The following is a 25,187-nucleotide window of genomic DNA, read 5'->3' on the forward strand; positions in this document are numbered from 1 at the left end:
CATTTACATAGTATTTTATTGGACTTTTTTTTTAAAGGCAAATGCATTCTTTTTTTCCCCCTTTCCATTTGGAAAGTAGGTCATTTCGATGTCCTTTGATTTCAAAGTTGAAGGGAGCAAAGTGAAGAGGCCGATGACAATGTACGAGTACTGTGATCTTTGGCAGGGTTCTCTGTGTCACACACTTCAGGCTGATCATCTAGGGAAGGACACTATACTTACTGGGCAGGCCCACTGGGGACAAGAGAGGTTGTTAGCACTTCAGGTTATTTCTAAAACCACCTTTGATAGTCAGCGAAAGCATCTACTGTACATCTACCTCAGCGTGACTTCAAAAATCCTTAGACTTTTTTTTTTCTTCATGATACAAATGCACTCTTTTGAAAGAGCCACACTATATCGTGGGTTTGCTGGCTCCTTGCTCTTTTTCCTCATACAATTTAAATAAGGACCTAAGAATTCAAATGAGAAACCGTCCTCTCTTCTCCCTGTAAGTTCATCTGGTGTATCCAGGGAGCAGGGCACCCCAGATGGGAGCCAGCGAACAAAGGCTTGACTATGAGGCAGAGGATGGGGCGGGGAGCGGGGTGAGCCACTCACAGCCAGTGTGAGACAGCAAGGGCTGCCGGGATGGATGGAGGATGGACAGGGCCTGAACTTGAAAGGGCTTGCATGCTGGCTTAGACGGGCTGGGATCATCTTAGAGATGGGAACAGAAAGCCACGGAGAGGCTGTGCGATGAGCCACTTGCAAGGCAAGAGAAATTCAAAATCTCTTCCCTGTGGTTCAGATTGTCTTTTGAGGGTCTCATTTTAGAGGTAACCATGAGGGAGGTGGGGTGGGGGGCTCAGTGGCAGAGTGTTTGCCTAGCATTCACAAGTGCTGCAAAAGATGATTAAAAATTAAAATAATAATAAAAAAAAGAAGACTGGGGTATATCTCAGTTGCTAGAGTGCTTGCCTGCTACTTACAACACCCTGGATTCAATTCCAGCACCACATAAAACCAGATTGCTCATGCCTCTAGTCCCAGAATTCAACAGGCAGAGAAAAGGATAAAAAAGTTCAAGTTTATCCTAGGCTATATTCAAAATCTGAGGCCACCCTTGGGTACTTATGGGACCCTGTGTCAAAATGAAAAAAAAATTGTTGAAAATTAAAAAATAAAAGTAACCGTAAATTTTGATTCTTAGGAAACCTTGGGCAGGCAGATCTCTAGCAAAGAGTGGACCTTAAAAATACCACCCTTTTAATAACTAAAATCTTCGGGCAAGTTGAGTAATGGTGTGTAGCCGCTAGTGTTCTGTGTGTAAGCTGAAGGCTTGCCAAGCCATCTGGGGCAGGGCTGGGAGGGCACAGCCACAAGGCTGCTTGTCCACTTCCCTCTCCTGATGTAGAGCTTCTCCACTTTGTAGTGTTGATGTTTACATCTGGTTAGCTCTTTGCTGTGGTAAGATGTCCTGTGCGATGTTTAGTGATGTTATGATTTGATTGTGAAACACTCCCTACAGCCTCCTGTTTAACACTTGGTTGTCAGGCGGTGATACTGTTTTGGGAGGTCATGGAGCCTTTAGGAGGTGGGACCTAGCTGAAAGAGCGGGCCACGAAGGGACAGAACTTAAGGGCTCATAGACTAGCCTGCCTTTGCCTGAGCCCTCTGCTTCCTAGTCCACTGGATTGTGAAGAGTGCCAACCACACGCTTGCATCTCCACGAACTCCGTGGTGATAGTCGATATTGTCAGCTTAACAAGATCTAGAATGATCAGGGAGATAAACCTCTGGACCAGTCTGTCAGGAAGTTTCAAGGTCAGGTTAACTGAGGTAGGTCTTTCCTGACTGTGTACAGTACCATTCCATGGGTCTGGGGTCAAAGGCTGAGGGGTAAAAAAATAAATAAATTCAGGGGCTGGAGAAAAACTCAGCAGTTAAGAGTGTATACTGCTGCTCTCCCAGAGGACTTAACTCACAATTGCCTGTAACTCCCGCTGCAAGGGAGCAGACCCCGCCCTCCTCCCCCGCCCCCTGGCTTCTGGCCTCCCTGGGCACTGTACTCAAGTGCACTTACCCCTACACAGACACACATGCACACATATAATTAAATTAATCTTTCAAAAACAACAACAACAAGAAGTAAACTGAGCCGAGTTTCAGCATTCACCTCTCTCTGCTTCCTGACTGTAGATCCAATGTGACCAGCCACTCCATACTCAGGCCACCGAATGTTTCCTGCTGTGATGGACTGTACCCTCAAACTGGGAGCCAAAATCAACCCTCCCTTCCTTAATTGCTTTTGCTGAGTATTTTGGCACTCAATGAGAAAAACAATCCATACGTCTGCTGCTGTGTCTCCCCTGTCGTAATGATGTACGTTCTCAGACCACAAGCCGCGAAGCACTGCCTCTTTAAGTTGGGTCTGTTGATATTCCGTCAGAGTGATGAGGAAAGTCACTGACCCAAGGAGCACCTCTCAGTCTGTGACAAGCACAAATATCTCAGGCATTGTCAAATGTCCCAAGGAGGAAAAGGAGGTGACCCAGACTTGTCTTTGGAGAGGGAGAGTAGGTTCTGGTGGCCTTGGCAACTTAGGCTGGATACACAGGAACAGAGAACTGTCTGCAAGGAACCCAGTGTCACACACACACACACACACACACACACACACACACACACACACACATACACACACACACACACACACACACACACACACACCCATGCGTCTGAGCCTAGGAGGGAAAGGAGCAGCCAATGAAAGAGTTTTGTTATTGTCTTTTTTACTGGAAGGGTCACCCATTGGTTCTCTAATACTCATTGACTACTGATTCACTTAACTGTATTCAGGGACAAATACCCCACAGAGGGTCACATGCTCCCAGCACTCACAGGCATGACTTAATGCCTCCTTGCTTGGGCCTGTCTTCCACAAGAAGGCAGCCAAGAGGAGGAGAAAAGACCTTTGTTTTAGTCATGGAACAACTATGGGAATATTCAGGATGACTGCCCAGCATGGCGGCAGATTCACACACAGTTTCCATGTATTAGAACCTGGCCAACCTGTTCCTTGACTCATAAAAATAATTATAGTAAAGCACCACTAAGCACCTACTGTGTACCATTGCACACACTTACCTAATCCTTACAACAATCCATTATCTTTTTTATTACACAAGGAAATTGAAGCACTGTGAGACTGGGCGACTTTCACAACACTGTACAGCCATTAAGGAGAGGGTGGCCTCTCAAAAGTGTAGACGGCAGACATGAGTTCAGGTCTGCCAGACTCCATGTCCTTTGTTATTTTCCTCGTGCCAGACTTGTTGGCCTTGCTGGTGGTGCTGAGAGAAAGGTAGAGCTGACACAGCACGTGTGTCTTGAGGAGTCACTGTCGCCGGCTCCTTTAACTGTTGAGTGTGGGAGCTTAAACCACATACCTGTAACATGGGAGAATGCTACCCTTGACGATGTTAACCTCGTAAAATAAAGCCTCGGATACAGAAAAACCCCAGATGTATAGCTTACCTGATTATCGCGATGCTATCTCCATCAAGAACTGCCAGCTACTCCAGAAGCCCCATCCTAGTAAGAGACCCAGTAAGTCAAGAAAAAGTAACCACAGTGCTCATGTACACCCATTTTTCATTCTTGCTTTTGTTGACGGGGTCTTCAGCCCAGGTTGATCCTGAACTTCATGTGTTACTAAGGATGACCTTGAACTTCTGATCCCACTGCTCCTGTCCTGCCAAGATTATAGGCATATGCCATCCCACTGGGTTCATGAAGTGCTGGATTTAAACCCAATGCCTCCTGTGTATTAGGTAAGAACTCTACCAAGTAAGCCACATCTCCAGCACCCCTCTCTCTTTTTCTTTCTTTTGGAGGCAGCCTCCCAAAGTATTCCAAGCTGGCCTCACACTTCCTATGTAGCCAAGGACGATCTTGAACTTCTGATTCTCCTACCTCCTGTCCCCAGTGCTGAGACTAGCATGCTTGCTTGATGCAGAGCTGGGCATCGTAGCCAGGGCCTTGTGCACACTAAGGCAGCACTCTTCCCACTCAGCTGCAGCCCCAACCCCGAGTCTCCATTCTTTGCACTTAATGTCCAAGTACATTTATCTAAACATAATACTTTTTATTTTAGAAATTTGATACCTCCCAAGTCTCTTTTGTGCATAGGTCTCCCCTTCGCTCTTGTCTTCCATTTATTTCTCACTTATTTTAGTTTTAGTTGTATATGTCTAGGGTAGATCACATGATGTTTTGATATATACTTAACACAGTGAAATGATTCTACCACCTGGCAGAATATTCCAAGGTCGTTTACCCTAATTATCTTTTTTGTATGTGGTAAGAGAAGTTAAAATGTATTCCCTTGGAATATTTTCAGTATTTCATACAAATGCCATTTGCTCTGACTTTATACGGTACTAGATTTTTAAAAATTCTTTTTAACTTAAAATTTATGACTTTTAACCTACTCTAATTTCTTTCACTTTTCCCAAAAGTACCTTTTAACTTTCCGTTTCTATGTATTTGACTTTTTCAGAAAAGAGTCTCTGTGTAAGTGAGGTCACGTGATCTTTGTCTTTCTGTACCTGACTTATTTCACTTTAGTGGCCATGAGGTTCATCCATGCAGCGATTCCCTGCAGGGCATGCACCCAAAGAATGTGAATCCAGCTCCTCATGGAGATGCTTGAACTCCAGCATTCATTGTATGCTCCCTCATAGCCGAGATCTGGAAACAATCTCTGTATGTGGTAGTGAATGAATGGATAAAGATCTATATACTGTTGGGTGTGGTGGTGTAAACCTTTACTCCCAACATCCAGGAAGCAGAAGCAAGTGGATTTCTGTGAATCTGAGGCCAGCCTAGTCTACATAGAGAGTTCCAGGACAGCTAGGGATATAGAGACACCCTGTCTTAGGGCCTTATTATACCGCTGTGCCGCTTCCTTTCTGCCTTGGTCTGGTGTAAGCAGGAGTTCTTCCTGCAGGTGTGCTCCTAAGTGAAAACACTGCAGGTATCCTGCAGACAGTGTTTGCACTGATGATCAGTAAACAGCAGCGTCGCCCCAGTGTCCAAGAGTCATCTAAGGAGCATTTGAGATTTTCAAAGTAAACCTTAGTTGTTTACGTATCTTGTATTTGGGGTCACTGGGAGTTTTGGAAAGCAGAGTTTTCATACTCATCTTTTGATTATTTTCTTTTTCTGTGACATGGACAGTGTCAGCTATTCCCATATTATATTTGAAAGATAGCATTTAATGAAACTTTGCATATTTGGCTTTAACACTGTAAATATGTAAAATTTATGTATTTCCTGTGTAGTGTGGGAAGTATTGCATGTAATGGCCCATTATACAGCATGCAACTTGACAATATAAGTGAAAATAGTTGTTAGGATTTTTGACTAATATTTTCAATAAAAATATGATATACTTTAAAAAATAAAGAGACCCGGTCTCAAAAAAAAAAAAAAAGGGAAAGAAATTATATACAACTCTGACCTCCACATGCACACTTGGAATGCACATCCTCTGCCATTAAATAAATAAATGTAATTAAATACATATAAATAAATCATTTTCAGGGTTGGTCAAGGGCTTGCCATGCAAGCACAAGGTCCTAAGTTCAGTTCTCAGTTATCTGTAGTAGCATGTGCTTGATTAGCTACTTGCTGAGTTCCAAGCCAGTGAGAGATTCTGCAAAGAGAGAGAGAGAAAGAGAGAGAGAGAGAGAGAGAGAGAGAGAGAGAGAGAGAGAGAGAGAGAGAGAGAGAGAACATGACAGAATATCGCTCCATTTAAAGACCTTGTCATTTGTGGCAGTGTGGATACATCCGGGAGCCTCATCCACACACTTTTATATTTTTAATTTCTACAGAACGACCTTGTAAGAATCTTACAAGGACATGTGTCCCCATCTGTCAGTTGATGGTCCAGCAGTCCAGTGCTGTCTCTCACCCAGAGCTGGAGGGGAAGAAGAGCCCCTCGACACAAGATGTTCACTTGGGAGTCCATGCCTTCAGATGCCCCATCTCGCCTCATCTTCAGCCTTGGGCCATCAGCATCAGCTGTCCCTGAGACAGAGGGCTCGCCCTCTCCTCTGCACTGTCTCACCCAGCTCCCCTCTCTCTGCTGTGGTCGGACCTCATCTCCTTTTCAGAGTCTGCTTCTGCCCTCAGTCTCTGCTTCTCTGCCCTCAGTCTCCCCACGTGCTAGTCTCAACGCATCTCCAGCCCCATGCACTCAGTCATGAAGACCCCTCACCACTGGGGGCGCCGTGCTCAGATGGCTTCCTTAGGCTCCCACACAACTCCAGCCCTGCTGCCATGTAAAGGTGCATGTGTGCATGGCATTTGTGCTCCTGGATAAAGCACCCAGTTTTTTAATGTAACACTTCTTCCCGTCTTTCAGTACATCATCGCTTAAATTTTTAAGAAGTTAACCTGGTGCTTTGGCTTATCAAATCACTAACACTCTGCTTCACTGTACACATGGTATGTCCTCCACAGGCCCATATGTTAGAGGTCTGGTTCTAGCTTTGTACTATCAAGAGAAGTAGGACCTCTAAGACAGAAAGCCTCAAGGGAACTCTTAGATCACTGGACTGCACCCAAAAAGAACCTGGTAGAAATCTAGCCCCTTCCGGTCTCCTCTTTGCCTCTCAGCCACCTTGAGGCTAACAGCTTGTTGTACTCCAAGCTTCCAGCCGTGATTTGTTTGCTTTGCTATGGGCCCCAAAGCAATGGGAGCACATGACCAGGGGTTGACCTCTGGAAGACTGTGAGCCATTATTTACTTGTGTTCTTAAGAACTGTTACAGGTTGGAAGCTAGCACATTCATATACATTGTATTTAAAATGCATTAGCACTGAAAAGCGGTCAGTGAAAGTAGACAAGAGACAATGATGCATACATGAAAATGTCTTAACTTACTTTATTTTGCAGGCTAATTAAAAAAATTAAGTAGCAGAGGTGTAGCTCAGTTGGTGGAGAATTGGCTTAGAATGCTGGAAGCCCTGGATTTGAACTCCAGCACCACATAGAAAGGGCATGGTTGTACTTACCTATAATCCCAGGACTTGGGAGGTGGAGACCTGAGGATCAGAAGCTCAAGGACATCCTTGGCTACATAGAGAGTTTGAGGCCAGCCTGGGCTACACAGAAAAGTAAAACCCAGGACCAGTGAGACTTCACAGAGTATAAGGACACTTGCCACCAACCCTGATAACTTGAGTTCAATTCCTGGGACCCACAGTGTGGGTTGCTTTCTGAGTTCCACAGCACGTTATGATGTGTTCACAGCTCTACACACACACACACACACACACTCTCCCATGCACTGGCTGTTCTTACAAAGGACCCGGGTTCAATTCCCAGCACCCACATGACAACTCACAACTGTCTGTAGCTCCAGTTCCAGAGGATCTGGCACCCTCCTACGGACATACATGTAGGCAAAACACCAATGCACATAAAAATAAATAAAAGATAATAGAATAAAATAAAAAAGAAAGAAATATTGTTTTTTTGTTTTGTTTTTCTAAAATAGTTTCTCTGGGTAGCTCTGGATGTCTTAGAACTAGTTCTGTAGACCAGGATGGCCTTGAACTCAAAGATCTGCCCACCTCTGCCTCCAGAATGCTGGAATTAACGGCATGTGCCACCACTACCACCACCAGCTTTAAATATATTTCTTTAAAGAAAAAAGAATGGTTAAGGTGGTAAATTATTTGAAGGCCCCAAACCAATACAAAACTATACAAATTATATGTAAATATAAATATATTGCACCTTATTGGTCTTTTAAAAATTAATTTATTTCAAGTAACTTTTACAGTAACAGGAATCTAATTAACTGTCTCCAAGAAAGGTTTTTATACAATATATTCTTCTTGCTATAGGCTCCATGACTTGAAGTTTGAAAAACATTGTGTAACAATAAACTCCTATAGCTTCCCTTTGAGATGGCTGGTGCCACCTTCACAGAACATACAGAGGCTCAGAGAAGAGAATGGCCAAGGAAACATAAACACCCTTCAGACATAAATCCTTGAAAATCTGCCCAAATTCTTTAAAAAAAGGTTTGCCAGGCATGGTGCACATGCCTTTAATCCCAGTATTTGGGAGGCAGAGGCAGGTGGATCTCTGTGAGTTCAAGTCCAGCCTGGTCTACAGAGCAAGGTCCAGCCAGGCAGGGGTATGTAGTGAAACCTGGTCTCAAAACAAAGAAACAAGCTAACAAAAAACAAACAATAAATAAAAAAAACAAGAAAGAAAGAAAATATAAACATTCTGACTTCCACGTGTACCCATCATTAAATAAATAAATGTAATGAAATATATGTATACATACATATTTAAATTATTTCCAGGATCAGGAAGATATCTCATTCATTCAAGTGTTTGGCATACAAACACAAGGACCAGAGTTCAATCCCCAGCTGGGTGAAGTGGTGTGCGCTTATAATCCCAGCACTGGGGAAAACTAACTCATTAAAGAGAAAATAAAATAAGAGGTCTGATGCTCTCCGTGAAGCTCGAAGACAGCATTTGAACTCCCCTCTCTCCTTGTTTTCGTAACACGCATTTATAATCCGTGTGAGATACGGGTATAGTAGTTCGTGTATGTAATTAATGTACACCCCCACGGGCATACAATGCATGCCTTGCATACACATACCTCACTGTTTACAAATGCATGTACGGCACACAGTATGAGTACAGATATAACATTTAATGATGAGGTGCTGACATTTTTCCCTGGCTGGTGAGCAATGAGCAAAAGGAGATGGCTGCTTGGAGCTGCAGTCACCCCAGTGTGGACCCTATTGTCAGGCTATTTTCTGTTCTGCCTGCTCCCTTGAAGAGGTCCTAGGCAGTGCAAGAGCCTGTAGAGGAGATCTGTGAACAGAAAGCAACAAGAGAGACATTTGTCACACAAGACCGATGATGCCCTGAGTTGGTCCCCAGAAGTCACATAAAGAGCCGGGTATGCCAGCAGACATCTTCAGTCTCAACGCTCCTCCACTTTGGGGCAAGTTCTCTTTGGTGTTTGCCGCTGTGTATGACCAGCCACTAGACGCCTTTCCAGGTCCCAGGCATTCCTGTCTCCATCTCCTGTGTCACTGTCGGAGCTTAGAGATTACGGCCTGTTGTTACGATGTAGGTAGCTTTTATGTAGGTTATGGGATCCAAACTCAGGTCCTCACACTTACTTGGCAAGCGCTTTATCTGCCAAGCCATTTCTCTAACCCAAGAAATGGTCTCTCCTTTGTAGTGGATACCTGTTCTACCTATGACCTTGAGGGACAAGCCTCTGGGGCGTGGCCTCGGGGCTAGCCTTAAGACCTGAGAGGCACATATGTTCTCTCTCTTCTCGCTGTCATGGGCTTGGATGGTGTGGACTGACTTAGGCAGTCAGAGCAGCATGGGACAGGACCTCAGCCTTCCAGGACCCTACACGATGATTGGCCTATTCTGCTTAGTGAGTTGTCTTTTCCAATTTATGTCTTATTAAATTTGTTACACCCCTTAAGCAGCCTCCCTTGGATTTCTCCTCCTCACTATAACTGGAGCCTAAAGTGGGGCACGAACCCAAGACCCTGGGATTAAGAGTCCCATGCTCTACCAACTGAGCTAGCCAGGCTGCTCCCTTGGATTTCTCGCTATACTCCTTAGCCATCTGGAACCTTCTGAATCAGGGGAGATTAAGATAGCCTACCCATCACTTACCAAAGGATGGTCTGCCTTCCTGGGAAAAGGCACTTAGAAGCGCCCATTGACTGCACACTCTATAGACCACCTGAAAATGTCCGGAGAGGTTGCTGGGAACCTAGGAGACAGACTACTCTGGGTTGTAGCAATGGAATCCTGCGTGCGGAGGAGAGAGAGAAAGAAACACCAGTGTTTCCCTTTCTTCTGCTCGTGTGACTTTTGAAATGGCATGCCGTTAATAAGAGATCTGGGCATTCTCTTTGAATGAACATCCAGTCCACAGTTACAGCTCCGAAAGCTCACCAAGCACATTCTGAGGCTGAAGTGGACTCCCTCTTAACCCTTCTCCGATGATGCTGTGACTTTTACAGCTGTTTCTACAACTCCAAGCATGATTTATATGCAAGATCTGATCTTTCTTTTTTTATGTAGATACATACTGTCCCCCGGAAACTCTGAGTTCCCGCAGGGTAGGCACCGTGTTGGCACACAGATGGTGGGAGGAAGAAGAGCCTAAGATTTGGAGACAGGTGTCCTGGACTGAAAGCTAGGTTCTACCATACACTATCAAGCCATTTAATGAATGATCTAGAGGCAAATTAAGTCAAATCATACAACGTTTGACAGTCCAAAGAGAAGGGCATAAGGCCTGCTGAGTGGCTGGTTGTTGATAGGGTCTGTATCCTCCCCATCCCTGGTGTTTTATACTGGAAACCTTTACTGCAGAGCCTCAGCTCTTCACTTTATAGGGTTCGTGTTCGCTAAGAAGGAGTTACAGAGGAAGTTTGAAGCTCCTTGTCCTCCCCCCTTATCATCATTATTTGGAAATACTCCAAACTTTCAAAAAAGTTAAAAAAGTAGAGCCAGGCATAGCACATAAGCTTGTGACCTAGCACTTGGGCTGTGCAGGCGGAAGGAGCTTAGCTTCCCCGAAATGGCCAGGGAATTCGACCCAGCTAGTAATAATAATAATAATAATGATAATAAAATGGTATTTATGAAACTCTTGCCAAGAGGCAGACACTGTTGAAATGCCCCATATACAACCCCATTTCATTCTTATTGGCAATCTAACTGTTAACAAGATCTATTGTGTTATGGTCCATTTTACAGATGATGAAACTGAGGCTTAGCTGGATTAAGGAACTTGTCTAAAGTTCCACCTTAAAAAGCAGATTTATGGGCATATGAGCCAACTCTTTCTTTGGGGTCCAGTGACTGAAGGAGCCGAAAAGGGTGCAATAAAACTCATATTTACCATAGCCAGGTATGAACTGTGGGTGAGCTCAGCAATATAGGACTTGTTTAGTGTATGAAAGGCCTTTGGTTTGAGCCCCATCAGCGCATGCGCACACACAAACATGGACATGCACACAAACATGGACATATCACATGTCAGGTGTACAGATGCACTTCCCACCAATTGTTTCCTTTTGTCTCTTCAACTTCTGTTTCAAGCAGTTTTAGAGCAAAAGAGCATATGGCCGACAGTGGGCCAGTGAATTCCATAAGGTCCTGCGGCTAGTCTATGATTGACAGGAGAGTTGTCCCAACGCTGCCATTTTCTTACCACCCACTCAAGCAGGAATACGATATGTGATTAGTTATGAAATGTTATACTTCATGTTAGTCCACAAAAATCTTCAAAAACTTAGAGATAGGACACTTCAAACTTCTTTTCTCCAGTTTGTTTGGCCCAGTATCTCATGTAGTCCAGGCTGCTCTGAACTCATTAAAAGGATTCACCAAGGGTGGGTCGAAACTCCTGACTGATTCTCCTGCTTTCACCTTCCAAGTGCTAGGGTTACAAGGCACGTGCCACTCTGTCTGGCCAAACTCACTTTATGAGGGCAACATTGCCACGATACAAAATGTCAAAGAGGTTTCCAAACAGAAAATTATAGATTAATATCTTCAGTGAACGTTTGCAAAAACCAGAGGTCTGGAGAGACGGCGCGGTGGTTAAGAATGCTTGCTATGCCAACACGAGAGCCAGAGTTTGGGATCCCAGCACCAATATATCAGCCATGCTACCTGGGGTGGGGGTGGGGAAGGCAGAGGCAGGAAAGTCTCTGGAACTTGTTAACTTCTGCCCTACCTGAAGATGTGTGTGTGTGTGTGTGTGTGTGTGTGTGTGTGTGTGTGTGTGTGTGTGTGTGATCCTCAACAAAGAATTAGTGAATCATCTGGCCATGGTAACTTGTGATCCCAGCACCTGGAAGACAGAAGCAGGAAGATGATTGCACTGTCTCAAATTGTCAAATTAAAAAGGAAGCATATTAAAAGAACCGTGTAGCACAACTGAATTGAATATATCCAAGGATACAATGGTAGTTCATCATATGAAAACTGAAAACTGTGATACAAATGCGATGGCTAATTTTTATTATCAACTTGACTGGGCTTGAAATCACCATGGAGCTGAACTTCAGGGGTGAATTACTAGGGCCTGCTGGGAGCAAGACTTCTAAAAGGCAAATCTGTCTGGAATGCTGTGCTGCAAGGCCATTTTGGGGGGCTGTAAGTGAGGTCTCCAGAACCAAAGAGAGCACACAGCTCTTCTTAAACTTGAACGCATTTATGGCCGAGATGAAACTGAATTCTGCTTGGGCACGAGATGTGCTCATGTGTACAAAGCGAAAGACAACCCAGTGACTCCTGGAGCCAAGCCAAACAAAGCCAGAGAGATCTGGGGAAAGGTAATTCGGGAAGTAGTGGTATGCTTCATGCCCAATTCTGAAGCAACCTTCCTGCAAAGGCCATTAGGCACAGAATCTGTGTGATGCTGTACCCTTCCTGGAGTTAAGACTAATGAACAAGTAAATAAATAAAAGTGGATCTGTAAAAACAAAGAACAAAACAAAAACAATAACAACAAAGACCCAAACCATGGAGACGTTATTAGCCGTGCCTGTGAAGGTGTTTCTAGGAAAGTTTAGCTGAGGAGGAATGAACGGTTTAAAATGTGGGAGGCCTAGGGTTCTGGACTCAGTGGCGATGAAGAAGCCAGCTGAGCATCAGCATCCATGCCTATTTCTTCACTGGGCAGGCAATCCGATTGGTCAACCCCGGCCCTCGCAGTCCCACCTTTCCCATAACTGTAGACTGCATACTGTAGCTAAAACAAACCTTTCTCCCTTAAGTTGCGTCTTGCCAGGCCTTTGGTCACACATTCAGCGAACAAAGGCTAGAAAGTATGTGATCATCTCAATCCAAAGAGAAAAAGCACTGGGCAAAATTCAATACCCCTTTAAGATAAGTGACACTGAACACAGATACACTGACCAAAATACAGGCCACGTGTGACAAGCCCATAACTAACAAACTCAGTGGTGAGAGAAATTAAAGTATTTCTTTTCTCTAACAGAAACAAGACGAGAATGGCTGCTCCTACCAGTAGTGCTGGCAGTTCTAGCCAAAGTAATTAGGCAAGAAAAATAAATTACAAGCACCCAGACCAGAAAGGAAGAAGCAAATCATATCATCTCTGCTTGCAGATAATATGGTTTTTCGGTTTTGAGACAGGGTCTCTTTTGCCCAGCCTGGCCTCAGACATGCTAGCTATGTAGTTCCATGTTCTGAGGACCCGGGGTTACAGACATGTGCCATTATGCCTAGTTCACGTGGTGCTGGGGATTCAACCCAGGATCTTGGGCACACATTCTACCAACTGACCTGTGTCTTCAGCCCCAGATGATATGATTTTATGTATGATAAGTCCTAAAGATGCCACCAAAAAAAAATCCCTACTAAATCTGATAAGTGAGTTCAGTAAACTTGGAAGACAGAAAATGAATGCACAACAACCAGTTGTTTTCCTAGACAGCAACAACAGGGTGTCTTAAAACGAAGTTAAGAAAACAATCCTATTAGCAGTAGCATCAAAGAGCAATAGAATACTTGGGAAATGATCATGAGGTGAAAGACTTATACACTGAGAAGGGTAGAACATAGAAAGAATTAAGGAGAGTGCACACACACACACCAAAAAAGGAGAAACATGTTATGCTCACTGATTGCAAGTCTTTTTTATTGTCAAAATATTTAGATGACCCTAAGCTTTCCAGCCCTTCAGTGCTATCCCTACCAAGCCAGAAATAAACCTCTTACTATCTACCCTAGACTAAATTCTCTTCTTGGGGGCTGCAGAGGTGGTGCAGCAGCAGAGAGCATTGGCTGCTCTTCCAGAGGACCTAGTTTTGATTCCCAGCATCCACAGAGTGGCTCCCAACCATCATAACTTTAGTTCTAGAAGATCTACACCCTCTTCTAGCATCAGCTGGCACTTCGTGAAGGTGGTCACAGACATCTCTCAAGCAAAACACTCATTCAGATAAAATACGAATAAATCTTGCTACTGTAAATTACTTAACAAAGCTGGAAACAAGCACACTATTTGTTGATGAGGTCTATTCATGCTGTGGAACACCATTTCAAAGAGAATGGGAATGGATTCCAGTTGAGTGTGGTGGTGGACTTTATAACCCCTGCCATTCAAGAGGCTTAGGTGGAAGGATCATTTGAGCTCAGGAGCTTGAGATCAGATGGATAACACAATGAGACCCCAGAAGCCCAAATTAAATCCTTTAAACATCAGGGATGTATCTCAGTGATAGAGCATGCGGAGGGTCCTGAGTTTGAGGACCAGTATTGCCAATAAACTAACTGAATAAAACTTACAAAAAAAATCCTGCCATTTCCAAGAATATAGAGGATTGTGCTAAGTGAACAAATACTGAATGATTATGATTCTGTTAAGTATCTAAAATAAGCTCTTCAAGGCAGAGAGTGAAATGGTAGTTGCCAGAGGCCTGGAGGGGCAAGTGGGCAATTGTTGCTCTGCGAGTGTGAAGTTTCAGTCTTAAGTTCTGGAGTTTTGATGTATAATATAGTGCCCACAGTTGACAATACAAAACTGCCTCCCCCCCCCCCCCCCGCCCGAGACAGGGTTTCTCTGTGTAGCTTTGTACCTTTCCTGGAACTTGCTTTGTAGACCAGGCTGGCCTCGAACTCACAGAGATCTGCCTGCCTCTGCCTCCTAAGTGTTGGGATTAAAGGAATGCGCCACCACCGCCCGGCACAAAACCACCTTTTAAAACTTATTAAGCAGCTAGGCTTGGTGGTACATGCCTTTAAGTCCACCACTTAGGAGGCAAAGGCAGGCAGATCTCTGTGATTTCATGGCCAGCCTGATCTACATGGTGAGTTCTAGGATAGCCAACGGCTATGTAGAGACTTTGTCTCAACACACACACACACACACACACACACACACACACACACACACACACACACAACTTATTAAAGCCAGGCATGATGTATGATTCTGTGCATTGTAATCCCAGAATTCAGGAGGTGGGAGGAGCAGGTTCAGGAGTTTAAGGCCAATCTTGGCTCTACAGGAGTTTGAGGCCAGCCTGGGTTACATGAGACCCTGACTCAAAGAAATTGCCAAGAGGTGGGAGATGCAGTTAAGTTAGTAGAGTATTTGTTTATAGCATGTATAGAGCTCTGGGTTTGATTCCCAGTTCCATATAAACTGGGCCTAGTGGCACATACCTATAATCCCTGCTCTTGAGAGGTAGAGGCAGAGTTCAAAGATCATCCTTGGCTGTATTGCAAGTTCCAGGCCAGCCTGGGAAACACTAGACCCTGTCTCAACACACACACACAAAGAAAGAAAAAGAGAAGAGAGAGAGAGAGAGAGAGAGAGAGAGAGAGAGAGAGAGAGAGAGAGAGAGAGAGAGAGAGAGAAGGAGGGAGAGAGAGAGAGAAAGGGAGGGAGGGAGGGAAGGAGGGAGAGAGAGAAAAGGAGGGAGGGAGGGAGGGAGAGAGAGAAAGGGAGGGAGGGAGGGAGGAAGGGAGGGAGGGAGGGAAGGAGGGAGAGAGAGAGAGAGAGAGAGCAGAAGGAAAGAGAATCTTCAATTTTATTTCTATCACTTGGTACTTCCCAGCTTGAAGAGGAGAGCCAATTTGCCCTCCACCCAAGGATGACAAGCCTTCTCATTTTTAGTTTGGCTTCTAAGTATGGCCATCACCTGATAGTAACTTATTTTTGCTTCCTGTGAGTCAGCGAGGAAAAAGCCTGGTCTCCAAGCCACCAGTACAACTTTTAAACAAACGGCCCATAATGAGTAGTTTTGGTAAAGTAACAGCTGTTGCTTACCTTGTTATAATATGTGAAGGCTCTCTAATTTGTCCAGTGCTCCATATTAATAAAGCACATGTCCTATCATTTCTAAAGAGTCATGAAGAATGCTTGCTCAGATGGACAGTGAACCATCCCACACCAGAACCTGGGAGAGCAGAATCACTAGCTAGCAGCATGGAGATGAGGCAGGATGTAAGGAGTGACTCTGGGCTGTGAACATCATCAGCACTGTGTCCAAAATCTCATGTCCCCTCTGTGGTTCATCCAGAAAATGGCTAAGTGGGTAAGATACACATGGAGATACTTCGTTGACTGTTGGGGCCAGGGGAAGATTAGACATCATTTTTATGGGATTCTTTGTGTCTTTTTGTTTCTTTGCTTTTTTTTTTAATTTGAAGGATGCCTGTGTGTGTGTGTGTGTGTGTGTGTGTGTGTGTGTGTGTGTGCATGTACGAACAAGCCACATAGCACATATGACGTCACAAGACTACTGGGTGTCAGTCCTTGCCTTCCGGTTTGTTTTGAGATGGCGTCTCTGTTGTTCGAAGCTAGGGGAACCAGGACAGCTGGCCTTTGAGCTTCTGAGGAATATTCCTGCCTTCCAGCCTCCTGTCATGTAGGAGGAGCCCTGGGATTGCAGACCCATCCTGGCTTTATGTAAGTTATGGAGGTGCAAGTCAGGCTCTCCTGTACCGCCAGAGCCATCTGCCCGGTCCCTGAAGGATGGTATTTATGGTATTTCCAAGACTTAGAAGGGTCATGAGGATGGGATTCCCCTCTTCTTGCACCTTCTCACACATCCACAAAATATATCACATTTGGATTTCTGCCCTTCTAAAAAATAATATTATTACATCAATGCTCACATGCTTCCTGTTTTTTTTGTTTTTTTTTTTCTTTTTTAAAAAATTTATTTGAGACAGGGTCTTGGCTACACAGACCAGACTGGCCTCTAACTTTCAATCCTCCTGTCTCATCCTCCTGTGTGTTGGGATTACAGGCATGGGCTATCATACTCAATAGGATTAATTACAAATACCACATGCTCTTCCCACCACATCCATCCTCCACTCCTGTAGAAAAGGGCCCCAGAACACCCAGAACAAAACAGAAGAAGAAATAACAGGTTAGCCTGGAAAGGTGGTACATGCCTGAAATCCCAGAATTTTGGAGGTGAAGGTAGGAAAAGCCAGGAGTAGAAGGTTAGTCCGGGCTGCGTGAGACCCTGTTTCAGAAAACAAATAAGGAAAAAAAAAACACAAAACAAAAACCTCATAATAGATTTCCAGGTGCATTTTGTCTCAGTTTATGTTGACTTTTGAAGCCAATGTCTCAGAAAGGGATTGGAAGAGAATACCTCCAGCAAAAGCCGCCACCCCTTCTCTAGGCAAAGTGCCAACCGTTAGAAAGAGGGCAGGAGTGTCAGGTCCCAGGAGGCATCCTTTGACAAGGCCAAGGTGGCCACTCCACCGAATCCTCACTGGGCTTCTGCTTCCTGAGACAAAAAAAAAAAAAATAGAATAAACATAAAAAAAAATTAGTAGAGTACCTGCTGTACCAGTGTACCTCACACTGGCCCACTCCAGCAGGAATCACTAACTCATCCTGAAAGATGTGGCGCTGGGTGTTTACAGGATACAGACCTCAGGGAATTGGCAGGTCTGTGTGCCTTTACATTTTCTAACACTGTAAGTCCCAGAAAGGATGTGAGACACGTATGGGAGAGGTGTTAAGGGGGGGATGAGGTACATGACCCCAGCAGTCAACACTTCCTGAATGGGCTGAGGAGATGTGGCTTCCAGGATAAAGGTGCTGTCTGTCAAGCTTAAGCATCCAATAACACAGTGGCACAAGTTGTCCTCCGATTTCCACACACACACTAAATGAATAAATGGGAAAAGTTAAGTTGTACTCTGACCCCCAAACATGAACTGTGGTATGTGTGCCCTCCATCACACACATACACATACACACACGCACACACACACAATTTAAAAACCTCCTTTGGGGCAGGCCAAACTGCACGAGCAGACACGATTGCCAGAGGCATTCATATCGACCGCTGAGCATTTGCTATGTGTTGTAAGAAAAAAAGGGCCCTGGGTCTGCTGGCTTCCTGTGTGAGGGACAGGGTCTCTTGCTGCACCTGCTGTATACTCCAGGTAGTATTGTTGTTGCTCTTGGGGCTCTGCATTTCTTACTTGGGAAGCAGATAAGATCATTCCTATTTTGTAATGAGGATATGAGGTTCAAAGAGAGACAGTTGGGTTCACAGCCACAGGTGACTATATCCCACCTGGATAGTCAGGTTCCTTCTCTGTGGGAAGGTCGACGAGTGGGTGTAGCTCTGTGGTACAGAACCCACTTAGCATGCACGGAAATCTTGGCTTCAATCCCGGTACCAAAACAAAAAACCAAACCCAGAATCTTGTCCTGGTCTGCAACCCACTCCTATTCTGAAACGTTCGTGCGACCTCCCAGTATGCCTCAGCTAAAGAGAGGCCTAGGAGTCCAGTTTTCAGGAGCCCCAAACCATGCAGTGAGTCAAGATGAGAAATCCCCTAACAAGATTTGGATTTCTGCCCTTCTAAAGGGGTCTGGGTCTCCGGCTTCCCCGCCTGTGGCCGCGTTACTGCGGAAGAACCGGCGGGGGGCGCTGCAGACCGCGCAGCTCCCGCCTCCAGCTCGAGCCTTCTGGCGTCGAGGACAACAGGGCCACCCAGGAGCTTCGAGGACACAAGGCGACCTGCTCCTCCGCCAGCCACACCCTAAGAGCTCCCATTCCATCTCCACTTGGAGAGGAACAGGGACGCGACGGAGCTCTCCGGGGCGGAGCAGGAGACCTGGACTACGTGGGTTCGCTCTGGCGGAGCGAGAACCCAGCCCTTGCGACTCCAGGCGGATCCCAATGCGTCCTTGAACGCGTGTGCGCTGCTTCCCAGCCCATCCCCACTCCCCCACCCCAAGTCTCCACGGCTAGGTGCTGCGGAGCTTACCCCATTAAGAATCCTAGTTCCGATTTTGAACCCCATAGCCGACAGGGGGTTTCAGGGCTGCATCCAGCAGAAGCCCAGGCAAACAGACACTCCAATCCCCGGAGCGGGAACCCAGGTCGGCTCCGCGGAAAGGGGTTTTTATGACTAGGTTACTGTAATAAAGTCTCGCCAATAGCTGATTCTCAAATGCTAACTGATCCTAATTGCCTTGGTAGACGCCTGAGGACCATCCAGATGCTCTGCAAAGAGGAAGAATGTTTCTGAGATCCACAGCTGGGAGGCACTGGCTCACCACTTTCAGAGTTAGCCTATATGTCTGCGCGCTTGTTGGATTTTCCACTTTCGCTTTTTCATAACTTCCAAATTCCCGACAGAGAGAGAGAGAGAGAGAGAGAGAGAGAGAGAGAGAGAGAGAGAGAGAGAGAGAGAGAGAGAGAGACGGAGGGAGGGAGGGAGGGAAAGTGTGTTGGTCATGTGTATGCCACAGATGGAGATGGAAGAACTGTCCAGAACATGTTGACATTTATTAAAAAAAAAGTTAACATCCCCACACGTTTTAAAACTACGGTATTAGGAACAGCACATCATGGCAAAAGTTACTCGCAGAGCATCTGTTCCTTCCAATGGGAAGGTTTCTTTTCTGCCAAGAATTTTATGAATTTCATATAGGAGTTTGGTCCTGCTTGGGGAAGTGGAAGGAGGCCTGCTGGGGCATCACGCTGGCCTGGAAGAACTCAGGGATGATTCGCTATTGACTTTAAATCTTGACGCTGTGAAAGTCGCCCTTCGGAAGAACACCGAAAAGCAACATCCCAAACAAGTGACACGTGATTAGAAACAGCAGAGCAAGGTCAAGGCCCAGGGTGTGGATGACCTGCAAGATTTTGTCCCCGCTTCGCTTCTTCCGAGGCTCTAATCCTTTGTGGAGAGGGAGAGGGGGATTGTGGGGCCGACCCAAACAATGCCTATCAGGGGACACTGAGAACTTCTTTCACTTCACACGGACCTGATAGGCGGTGATCATTCATCACCCAAACTTCAATCTCTCCATCTTCAGTCAATTGTCTTGCTCAATTGGAGTCTGCTGACTGGCAAGTTTATCTTCTGAAATCCATCACTGGGTGCTCCGAAAAGCCTTCTGAGGGAATAGGTCACCAAGTGAATTAGCCCTTGAAACATTAATGATTACCTCTTGACTCAAAGCAGGTTTATTTATCTAAGCAGGTTTCCAACAGGCTTCTCCTTAGCCATTGAAAGAAGTGTAGGGTACGTATGATGTGAGCAAGGAGAAGGTTGTCCTTTCTCATCTGAAAGACCACTGCAGCATCTTCATGGAGTGAAGTGGGTTCTGTCGTTGTTATTATGGATTTCAGATGAAATATGCAAATTCACTTAACTATTCAGAGTCAAGCTAGACACAGAGGTGCACATGTGCCTGTCATACTTTTGAGGCAGAAGCAAAGGACTGATGCTACTTTAAGGCTAGCATGGTCTATATAGTGAATTTCAGGCCATCCAGGCATACACAGTGATACCTATCTTTTCAAAAGGAAAACTAAACAAACAAGCAAAAGGGGATTGGGGTGAAAACTGTTTCTGTTTTTAGAGACAGACAGAGAAAGAATAAACATGGGTTTGCTAGATACTACAGGCCAGACACACCTTGTCAGGCATTATCTTCACTGCACTGTGCTGTGGAGGAGGAACATAAAGAATAATAACCCCACTATGTGTTAAGTAAGCATCAAAAGGAAAACTAAGCAGGTTAACGTGCTCAAGATAAAACAGGAAAGCTCTTTTAGTAGAATCTGGGAAGGATGGCTCTAAGAATAGACAGCATTCCTTCTAGAATTTTCCTAGCATAAATAATTACCCCAGCTATGAAGTTTTGAACATTCCCTGCATATATATTTATGTATATATATACATTCTCTGCATATACATGTATTTTATATACATATGTATATATGGAGAAAGAGAGAGAGAGAGAGAGAGAGAGAGAGAGAGAGAGAGAGAGAGAGAGTCATATATGGGGTTGGCAGGGCATGGTGATACATACTTGCAGTCCCAGCTTCTAGGAGACAGAGCAGAAGGGTCATAAGTTCAAGGGCAGCCTAAGTTACACAGAGAGATGGAGGCTCCAGACCAGCTTGAACTTTGTACAGAGGGAAAGTGCAAGCCTGGGAACTTGAGAGAGAGAGAGAGAGAGAGAGAGAGAGAGAGAGAGAGAGAGAGAGAGAGAGAGAGAGAGAGAGGGAGAGAGAGAGAAACCACACAGAGAGAAAAACGTTTTTATTCTGTTCAGGTTATCCAGGCCTTATTTAGGTTCTCATGTCCCCAGTCCTCAGAATGAGAAGAACAGTAACCTCACAGAGTTGTCATGGGGACTGAATGAGAAAAATGCATAGAATGCCGAGCATAGGAATGATAGGAAGTATGCCATGCCACATGCTGGTCCTTCTTCATCGAGATCACTGGATGGGGTGTAGCAGTTATTTCTGAGGTTCCACCAGGACTTTCGTAGCTAATGCCCCACAGTTGGACAGAAAGAGGACATAAACCCATGAGCTAAAGGAGAAAGGCAAAGCAGTAGCACAGCCTAACAAACAAGACTCAACACAGCCCAACAAAAGCTCAGCGGAGCCAGTAACCCAAATCAGCACGAAGGCGGCTGTTTCCCTTCTAGGTCCCTGATGATGGACACTCCTGCTCATGGAGACATGCACACTTGCTCACCCCTTGAGTCTTGGTTAGGATACCTCTGGGTCTTGCTTAGTTTTACCCCAAGACCTTATTTTGCAAACTGAACCCAAGGGTTAGGAATCTGAGGCTACAATGGGGTTCTACAGGAATATAACTCCAAGGGGATGAGAGGCTCCTGCTTCCCTGTTTGTGAGAAGGAGGCTTTGAGCGAGCCAGTCTTTGGGACGCCTTCCAGCCTGTCATTCACAGGCTCCCAGACTCTGATCCTGTGTCCAACAGTGCCTTCCAGGCTGCTGAGATCTGAAATGGCTTCTGAGTCATTCGTTCATGCCTGGCGGCACATGCCCAGCTCTATTTTCGGTTGAGATCCTGGTTAGGGGAAAAGGGATTATCTTTAGATATTGGGAGCATTAGAAGAATGTTGGCAAAGGGTTTTGGAAGATGGGCAAGAAGTAAGAGTGTTTCCCATGGCCATAGCTGAGAACGATCTCAGTGTGGTGGGTCAGAGTGGCCAGCTTCCCCTGCGGCATCCTGCAATGAAGAAAGAGGCTTTGGGGTCTCTCTCTCAAATGCACACACGTGCATGCACACACACATGTGAACACACACACACACACACACACACACACACACACACAGCATTGTCATGTGACAGAGGTTAGTCTTGAACTTACCCACCTCCAGAGTGCTAGGAGTACATGTATTTTCTTGCACGCCCAGCCTCCTAAGATTTTTTCTAAACCCACCTCCAGTGGACCCAACTATAAATAGAGATGCTGGCGCTTGCTCTCAGCAATTGAAGACGTGCATAAAATGCTTTGAAATCATGTGGGAATTACCCTAGAAGAAAGTCCATGACTTACTTATCCATGGCACTTTGGTAGAGGCTATGGGTTGCTACAAGGCAGGAGTGAATCGTCCTTTCTAAAGTTACTGTTCAAACTGGAACCTAGAGAAATGTGAGGTATTTTTAATAGGATTATACGTAAGATTACTTGTCTCTATTAGGAAAAGGGATGGTCAGACCAATCTTGTTTTTTGTTGTTGTTGTTGTTTTTTGTTTTGTTTGTTTGGTTTTTTTTTGTATGCACCATATATCACCCTGTTTAGATTCGAAACGGAAGCACACATTCTTAGGGGGTGAGGAGCTTTAGTTTGTCTGAGAGACGACATATTGTTCCAGTAAGGGAGGGAGCAGACTTCCAGGGCAGACAGATTCTTCTTAGACCTGTGTTACCTTAGACAAGTCACACTCCTATAGGCTTCTGTCTAACTTAAAGGGATATAACAAAGTAGCACACTGGCATGCCCCTGCAGTCCCAGAACTTGGTGGGGTGGGGGTGGGGGGGTAGAGTCAGGAGTTCAAGATCATCCTCCAGACATAGAGTTCGAAAGCTAACCAAAGCTACATGAGACCTTATTTCAAAATACCAAAAGAAAAATGAAATAAAATATGTGTAACAAAATCCTCGACCTCTAGCAAAGTTCTCAGCATTCTGGGGTAACTTAATGGCTTTGAATCCTGCCTTTTTCTCTCCATCCACCTTCACCTTACTCAACCAGAATTCCCAGGCCACAGAGGAAGCACTTCCCTCTGGCTGGGACAAAGCTAAAAGAAAGAAAACGGAGAGTTCAAAAGAAAATAAACAAACATGTAAACCGTTCCTTTTAAACCCACAACCTGTAAAATTATCCCTCCTTGAGAAGCTTCTATTCCAGGTTTTAGGTTGCCCATCTGGGAACAGGCTCAAAGCAAATGTTAGTCAAAAACTGTTTGCCAAAGGATAGGCTGTTAAACATCATGTTGAGATGAGGGTTTTGTTACAGCAAATCTAAAATCAGTTTTCTCAAACCTTTAAGTATAAGGGAAGACACTGAACAGAGGTGTCCAAATATGTCCTAAAGCAGCCAGAGGCTCCCTCCCCTCAGTTCCTTTTACTGACCACATCTCCCCAAAGTTCCTTTGTTAACCGTGTGCCATGTGTTCTAATTCAGGAAAGCAATGACACCTGTGTGCCTCTCGCTATGAATTCTTTGTCAGTTGCCAAACGGATTCCTAGGTCGGTATTCTTGAAGTCCAGGTAGACTTCCCCTTAAAACCAATCCACCCCACACCCAGAATCACTGCAAACAATTTCATCAAGTTTAATACACAGTATCTGCTGCAGACTAGGGTGAGAAACTGAGAATAACCGAGAGCCAAACCTGGAAGAGGCATGCGTTTCCATATGCAAATGGAGACCTGAACATTAAACAGTAGGGATCATCTAATCCTTTGACAAAGGCACAAATTGCAAATCAGACTTCTAAGCCACCATGGCTTTGCCTAACAAAGTTCTTAATGCAAAGAGTCCCCCCAGGCAAAGCCTGCTCTCCTCTCCAGACTTTGGCACTCGGCTCCTATGAAGTCAGTTATTCTCATGTCATAAACTTTAATGTGCTTAAAAGAAACTAATTTTCTTCCCATAGCTAAGACACAAGGTCTCTGTACCGTAGAAACTCAAGGTATTTCATGGGTTAACTTCCTCTTCGAAGTGTTCTATTCTGCTTGAATCACTAATTCCAAAAGAAGTTTAAACTGTTTTTGTTGAATAACGCTAAAATATTTGTGCTCAACCTGAGCAGCATGTTTTAGCATGCACCTGAATGACAGGTTCAATGTATATAAAACAAGAAGCAATCAAGAAAAGTGTATGAGGCACATGGCATGGAGGTGCGGGGAATGTACCCGAGTCTTTCAAAGAGAAATCTAATCACTTTCCCAAGAAAAGTTCAAAACAAACAAACAAACAGACGAAAGCTGGGATGCTGATTTTCTTTGTTGAGACAAGGGGTCATGTGTCCTGGACTGGCTTGGAACTCAGTAGATAGATACTGAGAGGATGATCTCCATCCTAGGAAGGCAGAGGCAGGAGGATCAGTAGCTCTAGGTCAGGTCCACCTCAGTGCCTAGGGAATCTGGAATAAAGGTAGACTATACAAGACCTTGGTCTCAAAACAAAATACTCCAAACTAAAGCCAGCAAGGTGGATCATCAGGTAAAAGCTCTTGAGACCAATCCTGATGATCTGAGTTTGAGCCCTAGAACCCGTGATGAAAGGAGACAACTGTCTCTCAAATGTTGCCCTCTGACCCTCACATGTGTCAATATATCTAGGCGTATTATAAAGTGAGGAAATGCCTCCAAACCCCAAGGAGGGTGTCAGGCAGATGAAAAGAGTTGGTCCCCTCTTTTAAGGTGTCACTTTTTGCCTTATTATTGTTGTATGACTTCCTCAGTATTCCTTTCTCATACATTTTCCCATGAAAGGAAGTACAGCAGGCCACGCATGAAAAAGTGTAAAATAGCTCTGTTCTCCCAAGTTTTGTTTCACAGGGAACATGCTCACGGTGTCCTGACCATTCAAGAGTGTCTCCTTAGCTTTCTGCTTCCTCCTATACATTCCTGAAACCAGTCAGACTCCCTAGTCAATGTGTAGTCACCCAGCAAAGGAGAATCCATTGATTCTCAGAGATGCTGAGTTTTGGGGGGCTAGATGTTCATTCATCACTGACTTCATTCAGCTGAGGATGATGATGTCGGCAATCCTGCAGCAAACAAGAGAAGCTCCCTGTGGGC

The 25,187-nt window shown here is 44.9% G+C and overlaps 1 pseudogene; it reads left to right on the plus strand.

The window, feature by feature from the left end:
- The window catches only part of LOC107402254 (large ribosomal subunit protein eL33-like), a 68,777-nt pseudogene extending 56,253 nt beyond the window's left edge, over nt 1-12,524 (plus strand).
- The last annotated feature ends 12,663 nt before the right edge of the window (nt 12,525-25,187 follow it).

The sequence above is a fragment of the Peromyscus maniculatus genome, chromosome 2 (genome assembly GCF_049852395.1).
Source record: "Peromyscus maniculatus bairdii isolate BWxNUB_F1_BW_parent chromosome 2, HU_Pman_BW_mat_3.1, whole genome shotgun sequence".
Taxonomy (NCBI): Eukaryota; Metazoa; Chordata; class Mammalia; order Rodentia; family Cricetidae; genus Peromyscus; species Peromyscus maniculatus.